The following is a 24302-nucleotide window of genomic DNA, read 5'->3' as shown; positions in this document are numbered from 1 at the left end:
GTTTGTTTGTTTGCTTGCTTTGAGACAGGGTTTCTCTCTGTTGGCCAGGTTGAAGTGCAGTGGCAGTCATGGCTCACTGCAGTCTTGACCTCCTGGGCTCAACTCATCCTCCCATCTCAGCCTCCTTAGTAGCTGGGACCACACACATGTGCCAAAATAGCTGGGCAATTTTGAAAAATTTTTTATAAAGAGGCAGTCTCACTATGCTGCCCAGGCTGCTCCAGAATTCCTAGGCTCCAGTGATCCTCCTGCCTTTGCTTCCCAAAATGCTGGGAATGCAGACAGGAGTCTGGTCTAAGTTTTATCCACTCCAAATAGTAGTGCTGAGGTAGAGCTTGTGTGAGAGATTCTCCTCCTACTAGATAGGTGAACTCTTGTAATTAAGAGCTCAGTCCTTAGAGTCAGTGGATCTGGGGCTCAGGGTTTTGATTCTACTACTTGACTTTGGGAACTTAACCTCTTAAGTCTTAATGTAACTACTTATAAATTAAAAATAATAATACTTACAAGACTGTTCTGAAGATTAAATAAGAGAATGTCTGCAAAATGAATGGCATAGTCCCTTGCATTGTTAGATGAACATTCATTCTAGCTGAGAAAAAAACTTTGGTTAAACAAAGTATGTTCTTTGGGAACCGTTAAATGCTGCTTAGCAGGTGTTAGCAAGAGCTGCTTCCAGATCAGACAGCTTTATTTTGAATCGTGTCTTCTGTACTTGTTAACTGTATGACCTTGAGAAAGTACCTTAGAACTCTCTGTGCCTCAGTTTGTTCATGTAAAAGATGAGGGTAGTAATATATATCTTCCAGAGTTTTCCTCAGGCTTAAATAAGAGTATAAATGTGAAGTACTTAGAGGAATGTCTACCACTTACAAGCAGACAGTGTTAGCTCTTATTATTCATATACCTCATATTGTTAAATAAGGCATAACATACAAATTAATCTTCTAAGTAAGTGAACATTACCCCTTGAAGTACCAGTCCTTTGTTTCATTTTAACAATTAAAGTAATGAAAATTACTCTATAATTATTTTTAAAACTCTTGCTTATTTAAAAATGAATACTAAATGGTTTTAAACATTTCATTGTTCACTCAGGGTCCTTGTCATTGTAATATTGTTGCTTGTACTGGATTATGATATAGGAAGCTCTTAGAACTATTGAAGTATGAGGATTTTTCTTACTCTAGATTACGGAGATTTTTATTTTTATCTTTTTTAAAAAATACTGTTTTGGTATCATTTGTATCAAAATATCAACTCTCAGATTCTAGAATCTTTATCTTGCCTTTTCTTTCTTTCTTTTTTTTTTTTTTTTTTTTTTGAGATGGAGTCTTGCTTTGTTACCTAGGCTGGAGTGCAGTGGCCTGAGCTCAGCTCACTGCAACCTCCAGCTCCTGGGTTCATGCAATTCTTCTGCCTCAGCCTTCCGAGTAGCTGGGATTACAGGCATGTCCCACCATATCCAGCTAATTTTTGTATTTTTGGTAGAGACGGGGTTTCACCATGCTGGCCAGGCTTGTCTTGAACTCCTGACTTCAAGTGATCCACCACCTCAGCCTCCCAATGTGCTGGGATTACAGGTGTGAGCCACTGCGCCTGGCCTTTTCTTTTTCTAAATAACTGTATTTGATCAGCTGATAAGCAGCATTTATTGAATGTGCTATATACTGTGCTCTCTTAGGTAGATTAGCGACCAAAACAAAATGATTTTTCTTGAGGATTTCAATTTAGCAGAAGTAAGCACTGAAGACATAAATAACTATAAATTTAAAGGTGATCTAGGCTGTGACTGAGCTGTAGCAGTTGCTACATTTATGAACAAACCCCACTCATGTAGGCCACAAGATAGGACTTCATGAGGAATTAATTGTTAAGTGGCAATCTAAAAACTGAGTGGGCATCAGCAAGGCAAAGAGAATGAACATTACTAGTAGATGCAACAGTATATGTAAAGGTCCTGATTCCAGAGTGGGAGGCATTATAATAAAGGGATTTTAAAAAGTCTAGTGTGGCTAAAGACAAAAAAAAAAAAATCTAGTTGAGGAGGCTAGAAAGATAGCCAGAAGCTCAGTCAACCATGGACTTCCAAAGCACGTAAACTGTTCCAGACTTTATCCAATAGAAAATGGCAAGCCAATGGAAAGTTTAAGCTTCTGAATAGTATGATAAATTTTCATGTGAAGAATGGCTTGGAAGTAGGAAAGAATAGGGGTAATAAAAACAGAAAGTGTCTCCCAGTAGTCCAGGCAAGGCGATATGAAACCAGTGAGAATCATGTCTGTAACAGGAGTAAACAGTCTCTGAGAAATGAGACCTAAAAATTCTCTTGTGGGAGGAGTGCTGATATTTAGTCCATGAACTTGGAAAATTTTGTTTTCACTGTTTTGCCTTTATAATCTTTTACTTGTTCTTGGCCTCATTCTGAAGGATTGCAATTGATGAATAAGCAACTTCCAAAAGAATGAGAAGAGCAAACATATAGCAATAATAAAAATTAAATGTTATTTGTATAGTATTTTAAACATTACTATTGCATTTGATTAGCAAATTTTTATAACAAATGATGTTTACCCTCATTGCCCCTAGCAAGTTGGGTAATGAGGGTAAACATCATTTGTTATAAAAATATGATGGTCCAAGTTGATGTCTCTTAATATATTGGCATCAGGAAATGCTTACTTCATAGGCCTCGATGCATAATAAGAAACTTTATTTGTCTTATCTTATAGAGATAGTGGAAACTGAGAAGAAGTGATCTTTCATTTTGTTCTTTGCATTACATGAAGAGTAATATAAAAATGTTGACTTTGGCCAGGCACAGTGGCTCATACCTATAATCTCAGCACTTTGGGAGGCCAAGGTGGGTGGATCACCTGAGGTCAGGAGCTCAGGACCATGGTGAAATCTTGTCTCTACTAAAAATACAAAAATAGCCAGGTGTGGTGGTGGGTGCCTATAATCCCAGCTACCAGGAGGTTGAGGCAGGAGAATTGCTTGAACCCGGGAGGTGGATGTTGTAGTGAGGTGAGATTGCACCACTGCACTCCAGCCTGGACAACACAGTGAGACTCCATCTTAAAAAAAAAAAAAAAAAAGTTGGCTCTTCTGTTTCCATTTTTAGCCAGTCTTGATTAAAAATATAAAACTTTTGTTTACCTATGTAGCAAACCTGCACATCTTGCACATGTACCCCAGAACTTAAAATAAAAATTAAAATAAAAAAAGATACAAAACTTTCAGTGTTTAAGTAAGGAGAATGTTAGCTATATATATGCATGCAAACATGTGCTATGTGAAATATAAGCTGTGTAAATATTAAATATGTATATGTATGTACATGCACAGCTAGACTTTTTAGGGCCTTCATTATCATATTTAGAAAATTGAGTGTTCATTTTCAACATCTATAAAACCTGTTTATATGTCTAATTCTAAAATGTCTGTGTATATCTAAACCACTTTGAAAATAGATATAAAAATACCCTGTAGGGTTATTGGGAGAATTAAATGAGATAATTTAGACAAGGTGATTTTGCACCTGGCACATAATAAGCATTTAATAAATTTTAAATATGCAGATACTATTAATACATAGTTTTTATTATCACATATTGACTATATAATTTATGTGTGGAGACAAATATACATATATGGACATTTATACACTACATTAGCTATTGACTATTAGAATAAAAATAGCTGCACAGTGGTATTCAAAATAACATATCGTCTTACAGTGAGTTTTAGTAATGTATGTTAGAACTTGCATTTTATTTTGATTATTTGTGTCCTGGGGAGTTACTGTAAATCTGAACATAAATGCTAGCCATGAAGTTTTTTTTTTTAAGAGACAAACTGTCACTCTGTTATTGCCAAGTTTGGTCTTGAACTCTTGGGCTCAAGGGATCCTCTCACCTCAGCCACCAAAGTTGCTGGGACTACAATGTGCCCCTAACCCAGCCATGAAGTTCTGACTCCACATCTACTCATTATTTTCTTATTTGTTATTTAAACAAATATTTACTGGAACTCTATTCTGTGCCAGCCCTTGCAAATCTTATAATCTGGTGAGAAATGAATATGAAAGCAGCTATTTTCAGTAAAATGGTGTGAACGATGTGCAACACAGTGGCCTTTTAAAGTAAGGGCATCTGCTGCTTCAAATGGCATATGGCTAATTATTATGGACATATTTGTCAATTGTTAAACTAAATAGAGAAGAATAGAAACTAAATAGAGGATCATTTCTTTCTAAGCATCTATATTTGATTCATCCTTTTGTCTTCATTAACCACCTACATGCTGCTGATGACATGCGAGTGATTATCAGTAATTGCTATCACTTTCTCTTACCCCAGATTCCTATTTCCATCTGATTTTTGGCAATCTGTAGGTAGATGTTCCATAGATATCTCAAATTCATTCTGCTTAAAATAAACTCATTGTTTTCCTACTGCTCACACAAATTGTTTCTTCTCTGTATGTCTAATCTCTGTTAAATGTATCATCACCTACAAAATCACCCCAACTGAAGTCTGGGAGTTCTGATCAGTGTTCAGTGCCTGCCTACACCCCACTGCTAACTGGTCATCAAATCTTCCTCATCCCCTGCCAGTTTTCTTCTTCTCCCTCTTGGGTAAACATGTGCATGGTACACACCCCTTATGCCCCAAATTAGTAGAATAAGAAAGCAATTTTCAAATTGCTAGGCAGCAGCAGTTGAAGAGAAAGCCCAGAAAATTAAGTCAGTGACTTGGATATCAAAAGTTATCTCTTTTCTGTCTCTTTTTCTGAAAATAGAAAATGTTTCTCTTTAACACAGAATAATAAATTTAAATTCTGTTGATCTGTGAACTTCAAAAACAACCTCATACGTATCTCCACATTGAGACATTTACTGAATTTCTTCATCCTTCCTGCCCTTCCATCACTGATATTTTGTACTTCCAAGGAGAGGCTGAGCTATGAATCACAGAGTCCTTTTCAAATCTCTGACTGCCCAGATATGGATGGGAAATTAGTACTGCAGTTCATGTTCATGGAGCTGTGTTATTCATTGAGATTCATCATTGGAAATAAATGATTGATATCACAGACATCACAATAATAAATGATATCACAAATTAGTTCTGATCAGATTTTGAGTCTCTGAGTGTTCTCAACATTTTCTTCTGGTCCACAGTCTTTAAAGAGTCATTTATTAACTTATAAGTGTAAAGTGCAAAACTATCTGGAGCATAGCAAGTCTAAGTATGTAGTTCAGCTAGTCCCCCTTGTAGGATATCTTTAAAAACAGAATCGAGCATCCAGGTCCCAAAATCTAAGAAAATGTTTCTAAGTTCCTAAGGAAAATATATTGGAAGAAGAAATGACAGTTTTGTTTTATTCTCTTATCATTTTTATGTGTTTTATAAAATAGTTTGATATCCTGACAAATATTTGGAGTGCTATTAATATTAACCATTTGGGCTGGGTGCAGTGGCTCACTCCTGTAATCCCAGCCCTTTGGGAGGCCAAGCTGGGTGGATCATTTGAGGTCAGGAGTTTGAGATCAGCCTGGTCAACATGGTGAAACCTCGTGTCTACTAAAAATACAAAAATTAGCCAGGCATGGTGGTATGCACCTGTAATCCCAGCTACTCAGGAGACTGAGGCAGGAGAATTGCTTGAATCTGGGAGGCGGAGGTTGCAGTGAGCCGAGATCATGCCACTGTACTCCAGCCTGGACAATGGAATGAGACTCCATCTCAAAAATAATAATAATAATAATAATAAATAAATAAATAATTATAGGTACAAGTGAAAATTTTAAGTGACTTTAAAATGTGGAGTTTTAAATTATATAGTACAATAGTTACAGAGGAAAAGGCTGTGTAGAGGAGAGGAATACATAAAGAAGACAATTATTCCTTGAATAGGTAGAAAAAGAGAAGAATAAATTTGCTTTGAATAGTTCTCAAGTAAATGGATTATTACTTTCTGAGCTCCCAAGTGACTATTATTTCCCTCTTTTGCAAAAGGATTAAAACTTCTGATGCGCCTTAATATTTCACATCTTGTTTTGTCTGAGCATCCTGATCTGGCATGATAGCCTGACATTGTTTGCAAACAGTGGTGTCATTGCAATATACATATTCATTGGTCCTTAGCTAAAATTAGGTTTGCTGAGTAAATAGATTTTGTGCAGCCATCATAAACAGATCATTTCCCAGGATGCCAAAGGAAAACACTGTCAGTAGAACTTACTTCATACTTTATTAACATGTTATCATATTTACAAAATGAGAGGAGGAAAAACTGGACCAAACAAAAAGCTGTGATTCACAAACATAAACCTCTTAAGTGCGGACAAGAGTCCTATATTTGAAAAGATGATCTGTGAGCATCCTTCCACAAGCAGGGGATCATTGTTAGTGGATGCTTATAATCCTTGGTGGAGCGCTTTAGGAAAATATGACTGCTTGTCCTTATGCTGCATTTATTCTGCTTTCTGTAAACTAGATGAATGTAGGATTATTTGTATAGTATAATAGCTTTCAGCATGGAAATAGATGGAAAGTTTATTACCTGTTTTCTCTCTTCCCCTAGGAGGGATTTTTTTTTTTTTTTTTTTTTTTTTTGCTTCGAAGTAAGATTCTCATAAAAAGGCTGCACATCACAGTGCATCTTGTAGTTTTCTTGGAATAAAGTTCAAACTATAGTCCATTCTGCTTTGCCAATTAATTTGGAAGCTACAGACACATGGGCAAATATGAGGATAAAAATTCAATGGATTTTGCCTCACTCGAAGAATGCAGTGCTTCTCATGTGGAGATTATTCAGTAAACATTACAGGCTTTCTGACATTGCTTAGCTGAGGGTTACATAACTATAACTCTCTGCTAGCTAACAGAACTCTATTTAGACTAGATGATTGAAGGAGATGAGAAAGGAATGAGCTACGAGTTAGATAGGAGGTAACAGAAAGAGAAAAAGCTTCTGGCTAGAGTTTGGAGACCCCAGAGACTGAAGGACCTGGATTTGAATCTTTCCTTTGATTGTTACTAGCTATCATGTCTGTCAGTTTGAGTTTTCTCTTCTGTAAACCAGCAATCATAAACTGTCATGCGGATTGCTCTCTGGTTCATGTGGGTTAACATATGACTCATAGTTCTTTCACCTAGCAGGTATCAACTCCACTCTGAGTGGTAGATCTTTTCCTCTTCATAGTATATCTTTTAAATGGTATTAAAAATTAACAATCCATGTTAATAAGAAAATAAGATTCTTTAATTTTTACCAAAAAAACATGTTTAGAAATCTGAGATTTTCTTTGGTACTTTTTTCCCCTAGTTCTTTTGTTATCTTTCCTTCTCTTTTTAGCACCCATTGTTTCTAAGTTTATGTAACCATAACCCTCTCCTCTCAACAAGGAATGATTGAATACAGGGGAGTCATCATGCATTCAAATGTGACGTTGCATACCTTCCACAGCCTAGGACTTTACACCTCTCTTTCCCTTTCCCTTTGTCTCCCTTTACCACCTCCCTCCTCAGAAACAAAACAACCTATGCTTTGCTCCATGACTTTTTGAACCAATTTCATACATAAATATTTGGTGGGAATGGGTGTCAGTGGTAAACTTACTGACCTAATTCTAACTTCAGAAACAGGCTATGTTTAAAAGAAGAGAGAACAGAGATACAGGTAGGCTAAAAACTGTCATCATCATAACCATTATCTTCAAAGGAGCATCACCTACTTAGGCAGATTGAGAGAGATAAATATAGGATGTTTTTCCTGATGGTGATATTCCACTGGGAGGAGAAGGGGAAGATGTATTTTATTTAATCAATTTTAACACCAACTTCATTTGTCAAAGAATCCCATCATAACAATTAGTTACCTCTCCATTCCAGCTTCCCCATGCAGTTCATTCTCAGGATGTTCTCTGCCTACACTCTTTCAGGGAGAACACTCTTTGTGTGAGTGGCTAGATTCTCAGTGTGCTGTGATTCAAAGTTAATATCATATTCTGGCACCATATGGGTGATGATAGAGAAAAACAGCCTTTGAGGTCTCACCTTTCAGGAGGGGAGGATGTGAGATTTAATTAATGAATGATGTAAGATCTTCCAGCATCCTGAGATAAAAGACTCTTTGTAAAATCAGAGAACTGCCAATTCCCTAGTCTTAAGTGAAGACCTGCTGAGCTAACAGGCATTTAAATAACTATTGAAATGCAAAATGTACTTGTGTATGTATATATGTATATATGTGATATAAACTACATTTTAATCCTGGAAGATAATTTAAGCTGTCCCCTCAGGTTACATCTTTAAAAATTGAGGCCCAGAAATGGATTTTCTTAGGATCATAAGCTTATTAGGATCAGATGCCAAAAGAGAATTCAGATTTCTTAGATTCAGTGCTCTGTGCAGCGTGTAAGATGGCCTCACTATTGATGTTCTATATTTAATCTATGGAATCTAAGAACTGGCCTCAGACCACTTGCAAGCATAAGCAAGGTTATTACTGTTGTATGAAAGATCACAGATGCTTTTTCTTCTTGTTGTGCATACAAGAAGATATGAGCTTAAAGCTGAATCTGTGCTAGCAAAATACTATTGGCAATAATCCATGGCACTGGCCAAGGCAACAACTGCATTGTGGGATCAAGTGGAGTTTAACGTGATATTGTGGTGTTATTGAGGCATTGTTGAAAATTGGTCATAGGAAGTACATAGAGCACTTCTGTATAGCAAACCAGAGGAAAGACCCAATAGTTAATGTATTGGCCTAATATTGATCTAGCTTATCACTGTTGCTGATAGGCTAGATTAGTCTGAGTCATAATGGAATGAGCTTAAGACTTTGAACCAGGTGACCTGAGAATGAACACCCACATTGGTATTCTTACAACTAACTGCATGATTTCTGACAAATCACTAAACCTCTGAGCCTCAATGTACTTTTTTATAAAATTGGAATAATAATTTCTAGATGATGTGGTTTTTCGGGAGAACTACATAAGATAATTCAGGTAAAGTTACATTGGATAGTGTTTATCACATATCTATGTAGTCTATCAGTTAGAAATGTAGTATTTTGAATCTAAATCTAAAGAAAAATGTCAGTAAGAATTAGGAAATATATTGGGGCATTGTTATGTAGAAAGCAATCCTCCAGAGATGGAGAAGGAAGTGTCTATACAACCAATTAGAACATCTATGTCTTCTAGTAGTTAGATAGCTTCACTCAGATATGATAGCCACACTTTCAGATATCACCATGCAATACCTGACAGATGGATGGCAAAAGCCTCTTTGAAAAGGTGAGAAGGTGAGACCAAAAGAGAACAATATAACTTAACATGTTTAACATACATGATAAAAGATACAAATGCTAAGTGGAATTGGAATTATATATAACCCAGGTCAAGATGTTGAAAACTTTATTTTTATCGGAAAATTCCATTTTTCCTAGCTTACCTTGTTAGATGTTTTAGTTTTTTAAAATTTTTCTTGGTTTCAGAGTCAGCTTAATTAGTTAAAGTCTCCAAAGGCCACGTCATCCCTGTCTTTCATTTTTCAATTTTTTTAATGGATCCCAGGCCAATTCATGACAAAAGTTTTAGCTCTTCAAATAGCTTATGTCTGTTTCTCTAGGAATATTCAATTTAGCCTGTTGTTTTAGGTGGTTTTGACTGTCCAGATAATTCATGTTTTTATGCAGGCAGCATATAGGGACTCATTTCCACAAAAGGTTTTATTGGTCTCTTCATATTTTACAGTTGCTTTAGTCTTAGTCAATAACAGTGGTCTGAATAGCAGATTATTATGGGTTATTGTAGTAACTCTTTTATTTTAAAAAGAGGGTATTGACTTCTATTTGTTTAACATTGTCTGGGTAGATTTCTATCTGACAGCAGAAGATGGGAGATAAACAAAATGACTTTTGAGAATATTTCAACTTTATGAGGCTATGAGAGTCAAATCAGTAAATGTAAACAAATGGATATCACAAGTCATATTATGTCACTGATGACTCCAATTAAGAATAACATTAATTTATTCAGTGCCTGTTTTTGTCACATTGTTCTCAGATGTTCTCCATGTAGGCTAAGCATTTTACATACGTTATCTCATTTAGCCTCAACAACAAATCTGTAAGGTCAAAATTATTATTTCAACTTTAGAGATGAATCAATAAATAAATGCTGTGAAGAAACAGTAGGCTATGTTCTCATATACATATAGACGGTAAGTAAAAGAACAGAGACGAAGAATATCATTTACCTTGAGTCTAAAGATCATGATCTTTGGGCTATGTTGCATTTTCTTTGTATTAAATTGTATTTGTCATATTGTATTTATTGTGGGCACCACAAGTCTCCAAAGTTGTAAATTGGAAAAAGCTGAAAAAGTCAGGCAAATAATGAAAGAATTGGATTTGGGACATATACAGATAGATTAAAGGTTATTGAATAAAGCCCATGTTGTGGGAAGGGGTTTTAAACATGGTAAAAGATACAAATGCTAAGTAGAATTGGAATTATATATAACCCAGATCAACATTACATAATAAGGATTTTAATGAATGTGGAGGCTACTGAGTATTTGACAGCCTCTACAGAATAAAAAGCTATTGGATTTTGAAACTCATCCCGTGGGAAATATTGGAAGTTCAATCACTTGAGGAATGAAAGCTAAATTGGATAAAACATATCTCTAATCTCCAAAATGATCTCTCTGTGCAAAATGCATGTACAAACACATATACCATTCAAAGGTACTTTTAAGCTTTATACACTAAATAATGCATTTAAATAATAATCTTAAATTAGAAAAAACGCTTAAAAAAACTTTTTTAAGAATTAATTTACATGTAGAAAGTAAACTATTGAAGGATAAATTGTAGAAACTGAGATTCTTTACAGTTAGAAGGGAAACATGCAAGTCATTTAAAAATAATTAGTTTTGCAAAAGTATACATGAATGGAAGGTCTTGGAAAGGAGGCAAAGAATTAATTTCCCCAAAGACACTGCAAATAAAATTGTAGTTGGCACATTTCATTCTGCAGAAGAAACACCTCTTATTGGTATCTTGTCTGTTCTCTTGGGTGACGTTTTAAAATAGTGTGTGCACTAATGATTGTCCAGTAACACAAATGAGAAAGGCAATTTTCAAACATTTCACTCTGGATAGACCCTCTGAGCCCAGCCTTGGTTGGTCTTTTCCTAAGGAGGCCTAAAAATAAATTGCAAAAGTAGTTATTCAGACTTCTGTTAAATGGGAGTTTCAGGTTCTGCAATGTCTCTTTACCCTGTTCAGTCCCCCTGGATGCTCATTATTTAGCAATGGAAATGAGGATCATGACATAGAAAGGGGTCATTCAACTGCCCTGACATGTTTCTTTTTGTTATTTGCTGTAGATCCCTGAATCACACTAGCCCTCATGATCTCTTGTTCCATGTTCACATAAGTTCTGGTTTCCTCTCTTCTACTGATTTTTCAATTTCACTATGTATTTAATCTCTGGCATCCCAACCACTTCAGGCCTCAGTGGCTTTGCTGATTACATGATAAGAAGCGATGCTATCTTTGCCATGTTAACTAGTTTCCACTGGACTCAGTGAAATATATCATAATTTTTCCCCATTGCAGTCATAATAAAAGAGAGACCCATTATCCTGCCATTCAAAGTCTTTTGTAATATGGACAGAGCATATATTTCTAACCTTATTAATTTTTAGTATATTTCTTATATTTTCTCTTCTATATTTCTGAATTTTTACTTATATATGCCTTTGTTCCAATGAGACTACTCACTGAGCTTCATGCTTGGCCACTTTCCTGCTTTTGCTGAAGTGTTCCCTCTGCCTCTACTCTTTCCTAATTCTTGTGTTCTCTATGCTCTGTTCACATTGTCTGATGAACAAAACTCTATTATTACCTCCTAAAAACATGTCTTGATCTTCCCCACTAAATGAGACCCCTTCCCACTCTAAGCCTGCATGGTGCTTGCCTGGAATCTTCCCTGTAGAGTCATCCTCATCCACTTTCAGCACTCACCGTGTCACCTAAGATTTCCATCATAGCAGTATAAACATAGAATGTGATGGATAAATATTTACTGAATGTACAGGAAATATTTCTTTGAAATTCACTGCTTTATTCAAGTAGAAACTGAATTCAGTAGCAATCGAAAATGCCCAGAGGTAGAGAAAATGGATAAATATGTTATAGCACATCAATACGTGGACTATGCCGCAGTAATTAAAATTGAGTTTATAAAGAAGTTTTAATGCCCTGGGAACATAATTATGCTAGACAGTAAACTCTTAATATCCACAAGGAATTCTTTCTGTTTCCTTCAGAAGTCCACGAATTTTTAATAATGGCTTAGTAATAGTAGCTAATTCTTACTGGATATTTCTAATGTGCCAGGGCATCTTCAGTTGTCCTCTTATTTAATATGAACAAATACATGGAGGCTCAAAACAGTTAAATAATTTTCTCAACAGCAAATGCTTTAAGCAAAGCAATAACATAACGTGACAAAGAGGAAGGGTACTGACATTAGAATTCCTGGGTGTCAGTCATGGTGGCTCCATCGCTTGCAAATTACTCGCCCTTACTTGGTAGCTGTTTTGTAACTTTACAATGGAGTTAGTTGTGAGGATCAAAAAATGGAGTTAGTTGTGAGGATCAAACAGTACTTAGCATAACACCTGGAAATGGGAAAGCTGGAGGAAAAAAACCAACTATTTGTATATATGGAATCCAGTTTTATACTGGGCTAAATAAGTATCTGTGGACTGAATGAAGAAATGCAAATGGTATCTGGACCCAAATCTGACTGGCACTCTCCTGCCTCCCAGTGGCATCCTTGCCATTGATGTGAGTTAGTGCAAACATAGCAACAACAAAACACATTGAATTCCAGATTATCAGCAATCTGATAGACTGATTCATCAGTTTAAACTATTCACATTCCCTGTATGATTCTGATTTGTCACTTAGAAAAATACGAATCATTATAAACCAAAGACATTTAGAATAAAGTAAAAATGGTTGAACATGTGAATGCCAAGGACTATTGTAGTATTAATGAGAGAAAACTGAAAAATAAATCAGAGATACATAGGACAATAATTGTCTATTTTATATATAGGTTTGAACAGTACTTTGGGAGGCCAAGGCAGGCAGATCACCTGAGGTCAGGAGTTCAAGACCAGTCCGGCCCACGTGGTGAAACCCAGTCTCTACTAAAAATACAGAAATAAGCTGAATGTGGTGGCAGGTGACTGTAATCCTAGCTACTCGGAAAGCTAAGGCCAGAGATTGCTTGAACCCGGAAGGCGGAGGTTGCAGTGAGCCAAGATCATACCACTGCATTCCAGCCTGGGCTACAGAATGAGACTCTGCCTCAAAAAAAAAAAAAGATTTGGAAATAGACTGAGAAAAACTAAAAAGTACACCAAAGTATTAACAGAGATTGTATATGGATTGTAAAATTATGTTTCCATTTTAAAATAGTTTTTAATATTTTGTGTACTTTTAAATATGTTATTGTTTCATTCTGTTACAGTAAGAAAAAAATATTACTTAAAAAACTCAGGTCTTCAAAAGCTAAAAAACTGAATTTATTCACTTTGACTCTAGAGCATTTTAAGCTTAGATTCAGTTTGAAAACTGTTGCTTTGGCCAACAGTTGGATCTTTAATATATATTACATGATCCTGTACAGTGTTGACAATGATGAATTCCGACTTTAGAAGCACTCTGCAAGGTCACTCCGAGAAGGTAGTGATCACTCATATTTAGGCCTTCATTTAATAAATATAGTTAGGAATAAAAATGATTTTTACAAGGCAAATGCATGTCTATGCTTATAAAACCAATTTGACTGATGGCCATTATCCACTAGTAATCTATCTGTATTTATTATAGCATATATATGAAAAGCCTAATCAAATGAAGTGCTCAACTCTAAAACTTCTATGACAGTTAACAATTTTGGGGAGCTGTAGGTGTTGACAGACTCTTCTGCCATAAATCTTGATATATTTTAGTGATTATTGCCCTGACACAGGAGATAAATGATTACAGGAAATCATGGTCTCAAAACATTTAACATTCATAGGTATTTGGACAATTATAAGCAACAAATAAATAGCCCTGATGAAATACAACTGAGCATAATTTGGCATGTTGAAGTTCCCTCTAAAGAGGAGTGATGCAACTGTTTTCTTATTTCTGACATTTGTTAAAAATAAACTTTACTGTGTATATTTAAGATATGTTATACATGATGTTATAGGATGCATACAGGTAGTAAAAATGTTTCTCTAAAGAAGAAAATTAACATATCTATTATCTCCCATAGTTACTCATTTTTTTTGTTTTCGTGGCAAGAGTAGCTAAAATCCACTCATTTAGCATGACTCAGATACACAGTGCAATTTTATTACCTTTAGTTCTCATGTTGTGCTTTACATCTCTAGACTTAGTATTCATCCTACATATTAGCTACTTTGTATCCTCCGATCTACATACCCCAATTTCTTCCCCTTCATGCTCTGCCCCTGATAACCACTGTTTTGTTCTCTGTGTCTGTATATTTGGATTTTAATATCCTACATGTGAGATTGTGCAATATTTTCTATGTCTGGCTTGTTTCACTTAACATAATATCCTCCAGATTTATCCATGTCAGGGCAGCTGGCAAGATCTCTGACTTTTTAAAGGGAAATAATGAATGGTTATGTTTAACAGGTATTTATTGAATACCTCATATGCGCCAAGGATTGTTCTAAGTATTCGGGATAAAGCAGAAAACAAAATAAACTAAATGCTGGCCACTTCTGTGCTTAGAACTGCGGGGTAGACATGGGTGGGTTGGTAGAAAGATATATTAAAGAAAACAAAGAAATATACAAAGTATACACAAATCAAGAACAGTACCGTCCCGCAGAAATTTCCTCAGTGATAGAAATATTATATAGCTGTGCTGTTCAATATTTAGCCACTGGCTACAGGTGACTATTGAATACTTGAAATAAACCGAGACTGAAGGGCTCAATTTTGAGTTTTGCTTTATTCAACTAATTTAAATTTCAATTTGAATAGCCACATGAGGCTCGTGGCTAGCGCATCCAAGACTGCAGGTCTAGATAGTTACAAAAGCACAGAGTGTATGTGAGGGATGGGCAAGGCATAGAGAAGTGATTGCAATTTAGAGTGGTCAGAAAATGTGTCTTGAAGAGACATATGGGCAAATATCAAAAAGAGGTGAAAGAGCTAGCCTTGCAGATATTTAGATGAAAATTGTTTCTGGCAGAGGCATTGGGAAGTGCAGAGATCCAGAAGTGGATGCCACCTGGCTTGGAAGAGTCATGGAGGCCAGAGTGGATGCAACAGAGTGAGTGTATGGAGAAATGGTGGGATATTCCCAGGGTGGGGAATCAGGACTCTACCCTAGGTTTGGATGGACAGACGGATGGATGGACGGATGGATGGATGGACAGACCGACAGATAGATAGAAGGGAGGGAGGGAGAGAGAGAGAGAGAGAGAGAGAGAGAGAGAGAGAGAGAGAGAGATTCTTTATCATTCTTTAGTCATTCTTTATGAAGATAGATAGACAGATTGATAGATAGTAGATAATCATTCTTTATGGTGATAGATGATAGATAGATTACAGATAGATTCTTTATCATTCTTTAGTCATTAGTCATTCTTTACAGCAATTGATAGGTAAGTAGGTAGGTAGGTAGAAAGATTGATTGATTGATTGATTGATTGACTGATTCTTTCTTCATCTCAAGGTTCACAATTTAGAAACCTATGGGTCTCTTAGTTCCTCTGAAGATCTTTGTTGATGTGGAGGCTGGTTCAAATATTTTACAGAAACTTCTTATTTCAGATTCATGGAGTCTAGAATTTTAAATGTTCTGTGATTCTCTAAGTAGCTCTTGGACTTGCATTTCCCTATCACATTGAGTAACTTTTGTGACCATAACCCTTCTCAGGCCTCTCCTTGCCCCATTCAAGATATTTCTTTTATTTTATTGGAATTGAACTCATCTTTAAAATTGAAATGTAGTGGAAATGTGTTATAGGAGAAAATTTGCCAATTTAATAGGCAGATCATTCTGTAAGATTAATGAGAATTATAGGTCATAATGCTGAAGGAGATCTGAATGCAAAATATTTTAGAATAAAAAACATCAGTCACATAAAACTGTACAGGATGTTAAGGAAATTTTAAGTATTCAGATTTATCTTGAATTTCATCCCACTGAAATATACCTGTCACATTGTAAATCTTCGGAGCATATATTGACACTTAGCAACCATATAATAGACTTTTATTTGAGATTTTAACTTTTTCTATGATTTCATTTTTAAAATGCATCTGATTGCTTTGCAGGGATATTATAATGCCTCTTTCCAAAGTTTATTTTTAATCAAGAAAATGTTTAAGCAAGTCTGGTGTTTTTTTCAATTAAGCTTCAATAATTTGGAACTGCCATTTTAAAATTTACTTTTCAAACTTTGTATTTGTTTAGTTAGCTAGCTATGTCATTTGTGAATAGTCCTTACTTACAGATGAGAAACAATGAGAAAAGTCACTAATATTATTTAGGTGCTCAATATGTGCTGAGGTCTAAAAACAATAATATTATCTGTCATTTATTGTGTGATACTGAATAAAGTTATTGAGTGAACAATAAAATAAAGAATGTTAACATTATTGTTTTATACATATATACTATGTATTGTAAATACATTTATCTTATTTAATTTCTATACCAGGTTGGCAAGATCATGAATAATGCTTTCGTGATAAAGAAATAAAGGAGATGCAGAAATTTATCTAAATATACACAAAATTAGTATATGATAGAATCAGGACTCAATCCAGAGCCTTTTGACTATAAAAACCTATATCTTTTTTATTACAGTCTTTGTCTGTGACAGTAATTTGCTAATATCTGAAAAATAATATTTTTGCTTCTTGGCTTTGCTATTTACTGGCTATATTTACTATTTCTTACTAAAGTTGATAAATCTTGCTAGACTTTAGTTTCCTTAGCTATAAAATTGAGATATTAACATTACCTATATTATGAAGCTATTGTATTATATGAGATAATTCATGTAAATAACAGAATGGTTAGAATAGAGTAAGCACTCTGTACATATTAACTCTTAATTATTTTATTCAAAGTTCTGTATATGTACATAGATAATAAAAAAAAATTAATTCCATGTAGGCTAATAAAATAGATTTTCTAAGCCTCATGCTCTTTCACCCTTTCCAACCACATCACTCTTAAATTTTAGTCTTCCATAATTTACAGATTATGTGCAACCAGATACCATTATTAATGAGCTTAAAGGAAAATTAATTAGCTGCCTAATGACTTCCTTCCTCAGAACTGAAAATGATCCTGGATTTCCTCAGATGCTCTGTGATTGCTGCTCTCTGCCTGTAATCAGTGTTTTCAAAAAGATTGACTTGGCATTTTGCTGTCCATCCCTAAACTCCCCACTCCTCTAAAGAACTTGCTGTCTTCCATGACTCTGAGGACCTGTTAGCAAACTCTGTTACTTTGTGTGCAGAATATTGGCAGGCATATTGATGATGCCATTGCTTTCACTTTTACTTTTTGTTTCATAACTGGGGAAATTCACAGAAGCTTTTATTCTTGTTTTTCCAGTTTCTGGGAATCCCCTGGATCTTTTTCTTGCAGTTCTGTGTTCTTTCTGGGCTATTCTTCCTCCCCTGTCTCCCATCTTCCACTTCTTAATCTCATTTTAGAAGAGAACTAGCTTGTTTTTATCAAATGATTCATCTGGTCTCATGAAAACATTGTCTTCCATCTGGAAGAAATAGTCCCATAGGACAAAAAAAAAAAAAAAAGAACTCTCTATTGAGATGGGGGATTATGATGGTTGAAGGAATAACTGGATTCTGTTCATCGCCTGTCGCAAATGAAATGGTCAGATCAGTCTTGGTTATGCACAAGTATTAGCAGCAAATATGAAAGTCATAGTACGGCTGGGAGTCCATAGGAGAAATCTACACCTTTAGCAGTTGCATATTAAATTTAAAAAACAAAAGAAATGCAAGGGGAAAGGGAAGGAGATGAAGACTACATTTTTAAACTGACATAAAAACTTTACCCCCAACTAGTGAGTGATGAGAGTAACACTCCAAGATAATATATCTAAAAAATTAATATCGGAATAGTTTTTTTTTAGCAAGTGGATTTTCCCTTCTTATTTTTCTTATTTGCTCCAATTTGCTTCAGTAGCAAAGTTAGGAACCTAACTTTGCACTTTGCCTTTGCTACTGATTCACAAAAAATACAGATTAATCTCATTACCAGCTTTGAACAAAGAAGGCCATGTTTCTCAGCTCACAGATCTTTTCCCCCTTAGTATTCTTGAATGCTCTGCAAATTTCCCTCTCCGCTCTTTGGCCTTTGGGCTTGCCAAAGAGTGTCTATCTTTGAGCTCTCTCTCCTTAGGCTTTTTGCCTTCTTAGTGGTTCTTAATTCTCTTCTTTGTTTCTTTCTTGAGCCAGGCCTGAGCTTGGTCCTCTCCCAGACTGCCTTCGTGTTTGCACTCCATGTGGAAATTTCCATGGACCCTCTCATATTTATGCAACCAAGACCAGGGAAGGTCTTTTATTTTTTCTTGGACCCAGCAGGGGTTTCCTGCCTGTTTTTGTATGTCAGTTTCCAAGTTAATTGGGCTAATGAATCTAACGAATTTTCCTGAAGTTGTCCAACACCAAGGGCTATCTGGACAACAGTCATTGCAGCTAATCAGTGGGACCCCTAAGGGTAGAATTTAGTTTTACTGGGCATGATTTACGAGGCTGTTTCACCCTCTGGAAATAATTTCTGCCATTCTACAATTTATTCTGAAAAATATATTTAGAAATGGTAAATGTGAAAATGCTTACAAGAGAAAGATGGATATTCAGGCAAGCATAGAGGTCACAGGGTGGAGAGCACTGAACGGTGTTCAGGAACCTAACTGTACTTTGCCTTTGCTACTGATTATTTCAGTACCTCTCAGCAGCTCCCCGAACTCCATCTTTCTCATCTGTAAAGTGGATATAATATTATGTTGTGATTATAGTGTGGAGATTTTTAATTAACAATAGATTGTGAAAGTATTTTCTCAAAAGTTGTACTCAAAGTTGGGGTGCTGGTAGTGGACACAGAATAGAAAGACAAGCAGGAAGAATAGTAACACCATTAGTTGAAGTACTGCTGGAGGATAACAATGGAAGCACGTGGCACCCAGTGGCAGATCTGCTTTATTGATTCATGTCAATTATGCAGACAGGAGTAAGGACTTCCAGGTTCCTTTACGCAGGCTGTGCACAGCACAACTCCAGGGAGCAGCAGCAACACCTCTAATGTAAAATATAAGCTCACGAGCTCTTTCATTATTCCTCCATTTATTTTTCAGACATTTTTTGACATGACCACTAGGTATGGCTTAGTGGGGGGAAAAAAGGCAAAGGAAAACTTTGGAGTGAATTAGTCTGCCTGGGCTACCATAACAAAATACCACAGACTTGGTGGCTTAAACAACAGAAATTGATTTTTTTTACAGTTCTGGAGGCTGGAAGTCTGAGATCATGATGCTGGCACAGTGGGATCTGGTGAGGGCTCTCTTCCTGGCTTGCACATGTCCTTCTTCTGGCTGTGTGCTTACACAGCAGGGGGAGAGCTCACTCTCTGGTATCTTATTTTATAAGGACACTAATCCTTTTCATACTCTGATGATCTTATTTAACCTTGATTACTTCTTATTTCTAAATATAGTCACTTTTGGGGTTTGGGCTTCAACATAAGAATTAGAGAGTATTTTGAGGTAGGCAGGCCTAAGCAAATCTATCCCCAAGTCCAAGGAAGTTGAGAGGCCAAAGAAAGGGCTCACAAATCCAGTTTCTTTTCTTTTTTTTTTTTTTTTTTGAGACGGAGTTTCGCTCTTGTTACCCAGGCTGGAGTGCAATGGTGCGATCTCGGCTCACCGCAACCTCTGCCTCCTGGGTTCAGGCAATCCTCCCGCCTCAGCCTCCTGAGTAGCTGGGATTACAGGCATGCTCCACCATGCCAAGCTATTTTTTTGTATTTTTAGTAGAGATGGGGTTTCACCATGTTGACCAGGATGGTCTCGATATCTTGACCTTGTGATCCACCCACCTCGGCCTCCTTAAGTGCTGGGATTACAGGCGTGAGCCACCGCGCCTGGCCCAGTTTCTTAAAAAGAAATATTTAACAGGGACTTAGGAACAGAGTGTGTTTCAGGTAGGGACATGAAAAGACAGTCTCACAAGAATGGATCCAGCACCATTATCCCCCAGACCCAGGGATGGTATACCATAGAGGAAGTGCACATGTGCTTCAGGGGAATGTGTAAGAATTTGCCATAAGGACAGGATTTACATAAGTACATGCTCTTATATAAGGAACAGTAGATAAACTGGAAATCTCAAAGGCCTTCCCAGAACTGAGGTTAATCAGAAGCTAACATGGCAGATAAGCATCAAAGATGAAGTTGCTCCAGCCTCCACAGTAGGAAAGGTGATACAAGTTAGTCCACAGCATGGAGTAAGACAGATCTGAGTTTAACTTTAGTTTACTCACAATGAGATTAAATTCTCTTATTGCTATTATCTAGCTGTGTGAGGTTGAGCAAGTACTCAAACTCTCTTTGAGCTTTTTTTCTCATTTTCAATTTGGGATTATATTATCTACACATTGTCTGTAGTAAGGACTACCAAGTATATAACATAAATGATAGAAAATTTGGCACATATTAGATGCTTAATCAATACGGCAATCAGTAGGAAGAAAGGAAACTTATTCTTAATATATTTAATGCTCCAACCCCATTCTGTCACTTGAGATTAGATATGCCTATGTCACTTGAAATGAAATCTGTCTGAGCTCTCTGAGTAGGTAGATTATCTGATTATCTACCAGATGTAGATATATCTGTATCTACAATGTAGATGTATAGTAGATACCATAGTTATCATTCTGATTTTATGATAACAGAAGACAGATCTTGGAAATCAGGGTGGCCATATAGCATTCCTTTGTTTTGCCTACCAGGAAGGGGAGACCACAATAATTTGAGGGGATTCCATTAAGATCATTCAGCTACTACATAGCAGCACCATGATTCTTGGCCTCTTGACTCCCATCTGCTGTTAGTAGTTTCCAGCTTTGTGTCCAACATAACACATTCAACTGATGATGTTCACACAACATATCGCCACGGGTGCTGGCAATGCTCAGTGCCACCATGTTAGCCAAAATGCCATTCCTTTTGTCCTTACACAAAGAAGAAGACCAAAATCCAAGTGAGAGAGAAAAACTATTAATAGGCATAACTGAGTATCTTCTACTAGTAAGATTGTGGACATTAATTCCAAACTTTCCTGCTCTAATAGTACTGCAACAGATTACTTGAGACATTCTGCAAAATATTGGCCCAGCCGCATTTTGCGAATGGTTCGAGTATCGTGGCTCTAAGTTGAGTTTTGCTTCTAAGTTATGTCCCATTCAGCTTTTGTTAAAAGGGCAGTACAAGAAAGCACTTCCAGGTGGAGCTGGCATTATGGTTCCAAGATGTTTGTCCTATACCTTGATATTTAATTTCCATTCTTGGTAGCCTGGGAATCACTTTCCAGTTTCCTTTCTTTGACAGTATTTCCAACTCAGCCATTTCACTAGTACTTCTCAGCGATTGCTCCCCAAGTTACTGCTGCTTCCCAGCTGTTCTGCAGCGGCAACAAAGCACAATGGCTAAGCATGCAGAGTCTGGAACTACCCTGCCTGGATCCCAATCATGACTTCAATGTTTACTAGGTATGCGACCTTGAACAAATTACTTAGCATCTTTGCACCTCTGTTTTCTCTTCTGAAAAATGAAGTATGCACCTCATGTGTCTGCTGTGTTGTTTACATGATTTAATATAGGTAAAGAGATTATTAGAATGGCACACATACTGAATACTGTAAGAAGTGTTGAATATATTATTATTTTTTCACTGGGAACAAAGGCTCAGTCTAGCTCTTTGTATATATTGGAAGAGATATAACATCTCATTTGTAATTCCTAGCTGCTTCTGAAATGTGGTAATATTCCTATAGGTTTTTTTTTTTCTGTAATTCTGCTTGTGTTTGTCTTGCCTGGGCCGTTGTAAAAGTTGTATGTTTTTACATACTACTAAAAGTTTCTAATCTGAGCATGTAATTACCCTGAGTGCTTTGCTCCTAAATCCCCAACAAGCACTGAGTTTGTTTTTTAGAGCTACTGTGCTTAATTAATATTTATGCAGGGCTTAGTAAAATCATGAAAATTAACAGGTGTCCTTACCTAGAACAGGTGGTGAACATATCAACAATTGCAACGAAAACAATGATGACACGATAGTACTCTTCAGATGGATCAAAATCACTACTGAGTCTTGTACACATGGTTTCCACATTTACTACTCAATCTGGTAAACATATTGTCAGGCAAATAAATAAACATGACTCTAAGGATAATTTAAGATATTCACATGACATATGAACTTTACTTCAATGTATAGAAACAGAAAACTAAAAATAACAGCATCATCAGCACAGAGGGTTTATTCTGTCCCATGGAGAAGTCTAGAAATAGTACAGCAAAGGTGTGATGTCTGCGCAAAATCACAAGGGATCCAGGCATCTTCCATCTCTGTCCCAACATTCTAACACAAAGCTTTCAGTCTCAAAGTCAAAACATGATCAATAGTGACGGCTAAAGCTCCAGTCACCACACCAACATTTTGGGAAGCAGAAAGAAAAAAACGGAGAAAGTATATTACGATGTTCTCTCTAGCCTGAATTTACATCTTTAAAGCAGCATTTTTGGAATTTTTCCATGACATTTTGGCTTATATCTCATTTGGCCAGAACTTAGTCATATAACTATACCTGGCTATAAGAGATTCTGGGAAATAAAGTATTTTATTTGGGGCTCAGTGTAGGCCCCAAACCAAACCTATGGTTTTACTAAAGAAAAGGGACATATGAGCTTTGGGCATACTAACAAATTTAAAGTTAGCTTTTTATTTTGAATCTTGGTACTTTGCTGATTTTCCTTATTGTTTATATTTTTAGATGTAGTTACTTCTTTTGAAGCATTCTTATATTCTTGATGTCTGTTTAAAATGAAATAATGATTTTGTTTTGGTTTTGTTTCTTTTTTAAAATACACGCCACTTGCTTTTAAAAAGAACTGAGAAAACTTCCCATAAAAGCACATATCTAATAGAGAAACTTATTTTTTTAATTATCTATTTAACAAAAACTTACTGTATACCTTCTGTGTGCCAAGCACTGGTTTAGATGCAGGGAGTAGGAGTAACCAACACAAGGTATCGTCTAATATGGGGCTTACATATTGATGGGGAAAGATACAATAAAATCTATAATATAATTTCAGGTTCTGGGAAGTAAAGTATTGCAAGGGACTTGAGTGTGTCGTATGATAAGATATAGTATTTTTTATCTGGGTGTGTTGGCTCAGGCCTATAATCCTCCCACTTTGGGAGGCCGAGGTGCACAGATCACTTGAGATCAGGAATTCAAAACCAACCTGGCCAACATGGTGAAACCCTGACTCTACTAAAAATATAAAAAAAATTAACCAGGTATGGTGGCAGGTAGCTGTAATCCCAGTTACGAGGGAGGCTGAAGCAGGAGAATTGCTTAAACCCTGGAAGCGGAGGTTGCAGTGAGCCAAGATCACGCCACAGCACTAGAGCCTGGGTGACAGAGCAAGACTCAAAAACAAAAACAAGAACCAAAAACAAAAGAGAGAAAGAAAAGAAAGAGAAGGAGGGAGGATGGGAGGGAGGAAAGGAAGGAACGGAGGGAGGGAGGAAAGGAGGGAGGGAGGGAGGGAGGGAGGGAGATAAGTATTTTTTACAAAATGGTCAAGGTAGATATTCTCGGGGAGAGAGACAAGCAATACCAATGCCCTCAAGGAAATAAGTCTTACAGGAGCTTGTCCTTGTGTTCAGGAACAAGGAGGGCAAAGAAGCTGGAGTCCAAGGATGGAAAGGGAGAGTTGTAGAAAATGATTTCAACAGACAGAGGGATCAAAGCCATGTAGCCTAAGAAGAGAGAGAATTTTCCAGACCTTTGAAGAAGATAGCCAGCATCCTGCAGCAGATAAAGCAAAATAGAACGCTGAACACTCTATGTTTTACTGTTCATTTTCCTCTTCTTCCATTTACCA

The 24302-nt window shown here is 36.4% G+C and overlaps 1 protein-coding gene across 46 annotated transcripts in view; it reads left to right on the top strand.

Annotated features, from left to right (window-relative positions):
- Nucleotides 1–24302, top strand: part of LRRC4C (leucine rich repeat containing 4C) — a 1379884-nt gene that overhangs the window by 1260528 nt on the left and 95054 nt on the right. For 3 of the 46 annotated variants that reach the window (XM_078340879.1, XM_078340878.1, XM_078340877.1), the window contains exon 1: nucleotides 4151–21895. The exons of the other annotated variants lie outside the window; for them this stretch is intronic. The gene's annotated coding sequence lies outside the window, so the exon portion shown is untranslated. Of the gene's footprint in view, nucleotides 1–4150; nucleotides 21896–24302 lie in introns of those variants that run through there. 46 annotated transcript variants of the gene reach the window in all.

Source organism: Callithrix jacchus, chromosome 10, assembly GCF_049354715.1.
Source record: "Callithrix jacchus isolate 240 chromosome 10, calJac240_pri, whole genome shotgun sequence".
NCBI lineage: Eukaryota > Metazoa > Chordata > Mammalia > Primates > Cebidae > Callithrix > Callithrix jacchus.
The sequence above is the reverse complement of the archived record's forward strand: the minus strand, read 5'-3'. Positions and strand labels throughout refer to the sequence as shown.